Genomic DNA, 7,258 nt, shown 5'->3' on the forward strand with positions numbered 1-7,258 from the left:
AGAAAAATAGAACAACGTTTGAAAGTGGAAAGATGTACATGACAAGACTTAAGAGATGGTGTCATGCACAGACACTCAGGGCACCAGCAGCCCCAGACTTGAAACAGGAAAAGACTGAGTCCATCAGAACTTACTATGATAAAGTCACTATACGACACACAAGATGATAGAATATGAAGGTGTGCAACTCCTGTGTCGACAACAGTGTACTCAGTCACCACTGGCAGTTCGATAAAAGTGACTTTACCCACAGGAGACCCAAGGGTTTCAAGAGCTGTTTTTTATGCACAACCAGATTCCTCTACGTTTACTTACAGATCAAGCCATTGCAACGACTGGATTGGGAGATTAAGCCCTACCCTTGCAAGAAAGCAAAGATGTAACCTGAAATACAAGCTGCTATACAAGACCAACTCTCACAGGAAAAGTAAGACAAAGAGGAACAACAACTCCCAGCATAAACATCATTATGTTAAACACCAGCCTGGGTGGACTTGGACTAAGAAAATGACATGCCAGCAGCAGTGAGAAAGAATATGCAAGTTAAGAAGGACAAAGAAAGACATCTGACAAGTGGTCAGTACTACCTGGCAAGATTACAGAGATAATGCCATGATTTAAAGCAACAGAAGCTCCGGGGTTTAAAGCAAATAATAAGGAACAAGACAGAAAAAAGTTCCAGAAAACAAATGAATGATGCTTCTTCTGCCAATATGAAGTACAAGCTTCTTCAGGTACTCCCCAGTGAACAGAATGTCTCCAGAAGAAACAGCAGAAGGTATGATTACAGTCACCTTGCCCACTGGAGAAATACGTCTGTGCCTAATGAATACTGGAGCCAGCACACGCAGAAGACAGCAGAGGGAGATACCACAAGAACTGATGATATCAGAAATTCTTAAAGGGACAGGAGATGAGAGAAATGCAGTCACCAATACCAGCCCAATTCTTGACCTTGGAGTACATGTCCAGTGACTTTGCTGAAGCACAATGTACTAAAGCTTATCTAAGGAGAATACAGTACACACCAGCAGAAGTTTAACTTTCCAGCAACTTATCAAAGGAAAGAACAAAAAAGCCATTTAGAAGCAAGTTAAAACAGAAGTTCAGTATTGGCTCATTCCCGCAGTACCAGTTGTAGAAGAAAGGAAGCAATACTACTGGACCAGAATAGCCCTGTGGAGGGGCTGTATCACCAAGTGATATATCCACAAAACACACAGCTAAATACAGGATGTGAATGAACTGCTGATTGCCACCACTACCAAAAGAAGCACCAAGAAGGGGCAGTGTCCTTAGTGAAGTTTCTGGAAGAACAAGACTGCAGAGCCTCAGAAGGAGAAATTGCAGCTAGTCAAGCAAGAGTTAATCTTCCTAGGACACTCAAGGTACCAGACATCTAACAAAAGTGAAAAGGAAAAGATTCAGACTGCAAGCTAAGATGCCAACTAGTGTCAAGCAAGTCAGATGATCATTCCTGGGCCTAGTAGGACACTACAGAACACGGATACCTCTAGCACCAGTCTACATGCAAGCATTGTATGACAACACTGAAAGGGAGGAGGGTCCGCATCCTACATACAGCAACAGATGAATTAAGCTATTGAATAGTTGGAAACAGCAGTTGCCTCATCTCAAGCCCTAGAACTACCTGACTATTAAAGAAGGAGGCCATACATAGAAGTCCTTATGCAAAATCATGGACTGAGGTGAAGACCAGTGGCCTACAACTTAAGCAAACTTGACAGCGGTAATCAAAGAGCACCTACCGGCATCAGAGCAGTGATAGCAGCAACAGCCCAAGAAGAGTATAAGAGCACAGACACAGTGATGAATCAGAAGTCCTAGAAGAGGACAAGAGCACAGGCATAGTGCTGAATCATGAACTTATCATCCAGGGTCCACATGCAGGTACAGAGAAGCTTCAGCAAGCAAGAACCAAACACCTGTCAGTGGCAAGGCTGACCATGTATGAAGTAGCACTGCCAAAATGCGACAAGTAACCATCAGAAGATGTATTACCCTCAACGCAGCAACCCTTTTCCAACATTAATCAATAAAGGTGTTGAATCTCAAGATTCAAAAGGAGGGACAATTACCCCAAGGCAGGAGCCACTAGTCTATCAGATTTCTCAGAGGCAATGGCATTAATCCTGCAGAAATGGAGACCACACTTTACAGACACCCAGTTAGTTCAATATGTCGATGATATGCTTATTGCTGCACAGACAGAAGAGAAGTGCAAAAAGGAAACAGTATCACTACTCATCTTTTTGGCAGAAGAAAATTGCAGAGTGTCAAAAGACAAGCTTCAGCTAGTACAGAAAAAAGTTGTCTTCTTAGGACACTGCATATCTCAAGGAACAAGGCATCTTACTGATGAAAGAACAAAGGCAATAACTCAAGCAAAAACCCCAAGAACATTAAATGAAATCAGAGCTTTTCTGGGCCTTATTGGTTATTGCAGAGAATGGATTCCCTCGGCCTCATTACTGATGCAGCCCCTATATGAATTAATAAAAAAGGAGGCGTCAGCAGAAAACAGGGACACCATTGAAGGAGCAGTAAGACAACTAAAGCAAGCCATAATCACAGCCCCAGCATTGGGATTGCCTGATTACAAAAAAGCCTTTTAACCTATTCTGCCATGAAAACAGAGGGCATTCTTTAGGGGTGCTCACCCAGAAATACGGACCAAAACAAAGACCAGTGGCATACTATTCAGCCCAGCTGGATCCGATTATCAGAGGAGCACCATCCTGTGTCCGAGCAGTGGCAGCAGCAGCAATAATGAAGGAAAAGGTGACAGACATCATTGTGTTTGATCATCCACTGTGTATACAAGTACCGCATGCTGTAACAGAAATATTAAGTCAAGAAAATAGCAAGCATCTTTATGCAGCCAGACTTACCAAATATGAAGTGATTGCCTAGTCCTCATGGAATTAGAGACTTTACCTCTCCCTAATGTCCAAGATACACCATTGGACAATCCAGACATGAACCTGTTCGTCGATGGATCAAGATATTATGATAATGGATCCCCAAAGACAGGATATGCAGTAACAACTGAAACTGAAGTCATAGACTCTGGAGCATTGCTACCAAGTATGTCAGCACAAGAAGCAGAACTCATAGCAATGACCAAAGCCTGCATACATGCTGAGAATATGACAGCCAACATCTATACGGATTCACGCTATGCTTGGGGGAGGTGTCCCAAGATTACGCTGTTATATGGAAAAGTAGGGACTTCAAAAGTGCAAACGGAAAACCCATCAAACATGCCAGTTTGATTATGGAACTCTTCAGAGCATTGGAACTACCTAAAAGAATTGGAATAATCAAGGTACAAGCACATACTAAGAGCCAAACCATGGAAGCTAAAGGAAATGCATTTGCAGATGCAGAAGCCAAGAGAATTGCCCTACAATCAAAAGAACTTGAGCAAGTCTTAGTAGCTCAAGACGTGAAGCAAATGCCTAGTGAACAGGAGCTGATCAAAATTCAACAACAAGCATCACAAGGAGAAAAGGAGAAATGGAGACGATTGGGGGCAGAAGAAGATGAACATGGACTTTGGAAGTCAAGAGAATTGAAGTACTGTCTACCAGCAGCTCTATTTCCACCTATATTACAAGAGCATTGGATAGCTCCAGGCTTCAATAAAGCTGCAACACACTTTGTAGCAGGATGCTGGATCTGTGGAATCAGCAATCCAGGAAAAAGAACCAAGACACCTCTAGGAACTATACCCAAAGCCTCTTACCCATTTGAAAGACTACAAATTGACTATATACAGTGGCGACGAAGCAGTCCATATGAAAATGTACTAGTAGCAACGGACATGTTTAGTCACTGGGCCGAAGCCTGGCCAGTAAGCTAAAACTACAGAAAATGAAACTGATAGCAGAAGTAGTATGTAGATTTGGGATACCTGAGGTTATAGAATCAGATAGAGGTACACATTTCACAAGAGAAGTCATGCAGCATATAATGAAAGATTTGGGGGTACAGCAGGCCTTCCATGTGCCTTACCAGCCCCAGGCGAGTGGGAGGGGGGACATCTGAACTTTGACCTTAAGCTAAAACTACAGAAAATGACAGAAACCAAAAGAACTTGTCCAGAATGCCTACCTATAGTCTTGTTTAATATTAGGACCACACCCATGAAACCTAGTAAGCTGACTCCATATGAGATATTGTTTGGGTCAGCTCTAAGAACAGGTTGTTATTATCCACAACAGTTACAACATAATCATGGTGATTTAACAGGTTATGTACAGGAGGTCTGTAAAACATTGACTAACCTCCATGGCCGAGTGTTTTCTTCCATTCCAGACCCAGAAGGATCAGCTACGCATAAGCTAAATCCAGGAGATTGGGTCTATTTAAAGAGACATGTGAGAAAGACCTTTAAACCAAGATATGATGGTCCATATCAAGTGCTGCTAACCATGTCTACCTTAAATTAAGGTGAAAGGTCGTGATACTTGATTACATGCATCCCACTTGAAGAAGTTGACAGTGACTCTCCAGCCAGAAGAATGAAGTTGCTTATCCTTTGATTGTTGTTAGGGGTAATCCCCAAGGTTTGGACTATAAGTCCAGGGGACTGGTTTACTGAAAGAAAATAGTTCAGGCCTAGATAGTGTAGGTAGATAATAGGGAGAAAAAGTGGAATCAAAAAGAGGGGAAATGATAGTGTATGAGCTTCCTTTAAATGGCAAATATATATTGATTCAAGCTTTTTCACATTTAACAAAGATATTTACTGCTCCTCACTTCTTTAGGTTAGTGTTTCCTTAAGAAGCTTCACAGATATATTATAAGCAACATTGTATTTCAAAGCATGAATTACTCATTGTTATAACGCCAGATGTATTCCAAGGCCAGTCAAGCATATCGCCAAAAGTTCTGAACATTGGGGAGGATTTTGACCTGTCCTGACCTCCAGAAGGGATGTTCCGGGAAAGCTGATAATCGCAAAGCAATAAATATGTTTTAATTGCAATTTATAATATTGTTTGACAGATGACGTGTTTCAGTTTTCAAGACATACATGGTGTATGCTGATTGGCTAATTGTATTGGCACACATGAATCCTTTGTTCTTTTGCTATAAAAATAAAGCCATGATGGCCCCCTAACAGATCAACTATGAACTGCTTAGGTTACACAATGATCCGGTGTCACTTATTCATTCACTGATCTCCAACCGGTTGCTAAGGGAAACAGCATTCTGACTGATGACTGAAGAGAATTCATAATCAGACCTGAATAGGTTAACATACCCTATCAGAGCCTTCCTCACAGCGGAGCTGAGCAGGAAAATGGCGCTGTGTGCTGAGGAGAATAAGCCCCGCCCCCTATTTCGGCGGGCTTTTCTCCCGGAGTTTTAGATATCTGGCATGGGTTAAATACATACATATAGCCTCAATGGCTATATGTGATGTATTCTTTTGCCATAAAGGTATTAAATATTGCTGCCCAGGGCGCCCCCAGCAGCGCCCTGCACCCTCCGTGACCGCTTGGTGTGAAGTGTGTGACAACAATGGCGCACAGCTGCAGTGTTGTGCGCTACCTCCATGAAGACTGAAGAGCCTTCTGCCGCCTGTTTCCGGACCTTCAATCTTCAGCATCTGTAAGGGGGGTCGGCGGCGCGGCTCCGGGACGAACCCCAGGGTGAGACCTGTGTTCCGACTCCCTCTGGAGCTAATGGTGTCCAGTAGCCTAAGAATCCAATCCATCCTGCACGCAAGTGAGTTGAAATTCTCTCCCCTAAGTCCCTCGATGCAGTGAGCCTGTTGCCAGCAGGACTCACTGAAAATAAAAAACCTAAAAACTTTTTCTAAGCAGCTCTTTAGGAGAGCCACCTAGATTGCACCCTGCTCGGACGGGCACAAAAACCTAACTGAGGCTTGGAGGAGGGTCATAGGGGGAGGAGCCAGTACACACCACCTAATCCTAAAGCTTTATTTTTGTGCCCTGTCTCCTGCGGAGCCGCTATTCCCCATGGTCCTGACGGAGTCCCCAGCATCCACTTAGGACGTTAGAGAAAAATTGGTTAAATCCATTTCATTTAGCTAATTTATCCAAACTACCTTTATTGTATCTTTGTGGGTGAATGATGTGTGGGTCAGTGTTGAGGGTGGTGGAGGAGATGGGTAATAGGCACAGCAGGGTGTGGACAGTCAAATAGTGTGCTTAGAGGTTCAGAGTCATTGTATGAGACTCTGGCAACAGTGACTTGATGAGTCTGGTGTCCATAGGGTGGGACGCACTAACCTTTTAATGCTATTGAAATAGTTCTCCTCCTGACCGACGCAGTTCCTTGCTCCGAGGTTGGTGTATTGTCCTGTTGCAGCGCCTCTCCACTGTGGTCACAGTGAGCTGTGTGGTGTTGCTGGCGCATGCCAATCTCCCCCCAACCTCCCTCTGGCATTTCAGACCTACGTACGCATGATGGGATCTTGTATGATATGCGCGTGTGCTGTAGAGATGAAAGTGGCGGTGAGGAGGCAGATCGTGAGATGGGGAAACTTTGTGGACTGTTAGCGAAGGGGAGCACTGGGCAATCTGAGTTGCAAAGAGGGCAGCAGAAGAGGTTATTGCATGTGCACTGGTGACAGGTCCATCCTTGGTGGCTAGCCTCAGTGGTAAAGGGGTACATGAGCTAGTGTCCCTTGGTCAGCCATGTACCATGGCCACCTCCCTACCTCCTATATATTCTCCCTAATCTGTCACTTTGTTACGGTCTGCTGCTGGCACTGGTGTATCGTCCTGCAGATGCCGTCTCCGCCCATTGCTGTGACTTCCCCCAGAGTTAGCCACACAGAGTGACAGATCTGGGAAAATATATAGGAGATCATTACTTTCACTTGCAGCCTACCTTATTTTTTGCAGCCTAGCATGCTCCTGACCCCTTCTCTCACTAATACTTATACAACATTCATGAACTCATCTTAAGGTTTCTTTATTATTCAGTCACACTGTCTTGGATCCAAACCATTTCCTGTGGCATTGCAGTCAAACAATTGAGCTATTTACCCTTGCATAGAAAGGTATAATCTAAGCTAGAGAATTCTATTTGGAGCTCACCTTGTACTTTGTGAAGAAATAATCAGCATTGTGGCTGAGCAGATATATGGAGTGTGTGGCTGCACACTGCATTGATCTGCTGAGTTGCAATGCTAATAATATTTTTTTGCAAAGTACCAATAGCTTCATATAATGTTCACAATTTTTATGCAGGATCA

The sequence above is a fragment of the Pseudophryne corroboree genome, chromosome 3 (genome assembly GCF_028390025.1).
Source record: "Pseudophryne corroboree isolate aPseCor3 chromosome 3, aPseCor3.hap2, whole genome shotgun sequence".
NCBI classification, from domain to species: Eukaryota; Metazoa; Chordata; class Amphibia; order Anura; family Myobatrachidae; genus Pseudophryne; species Pseudophryne corroboree.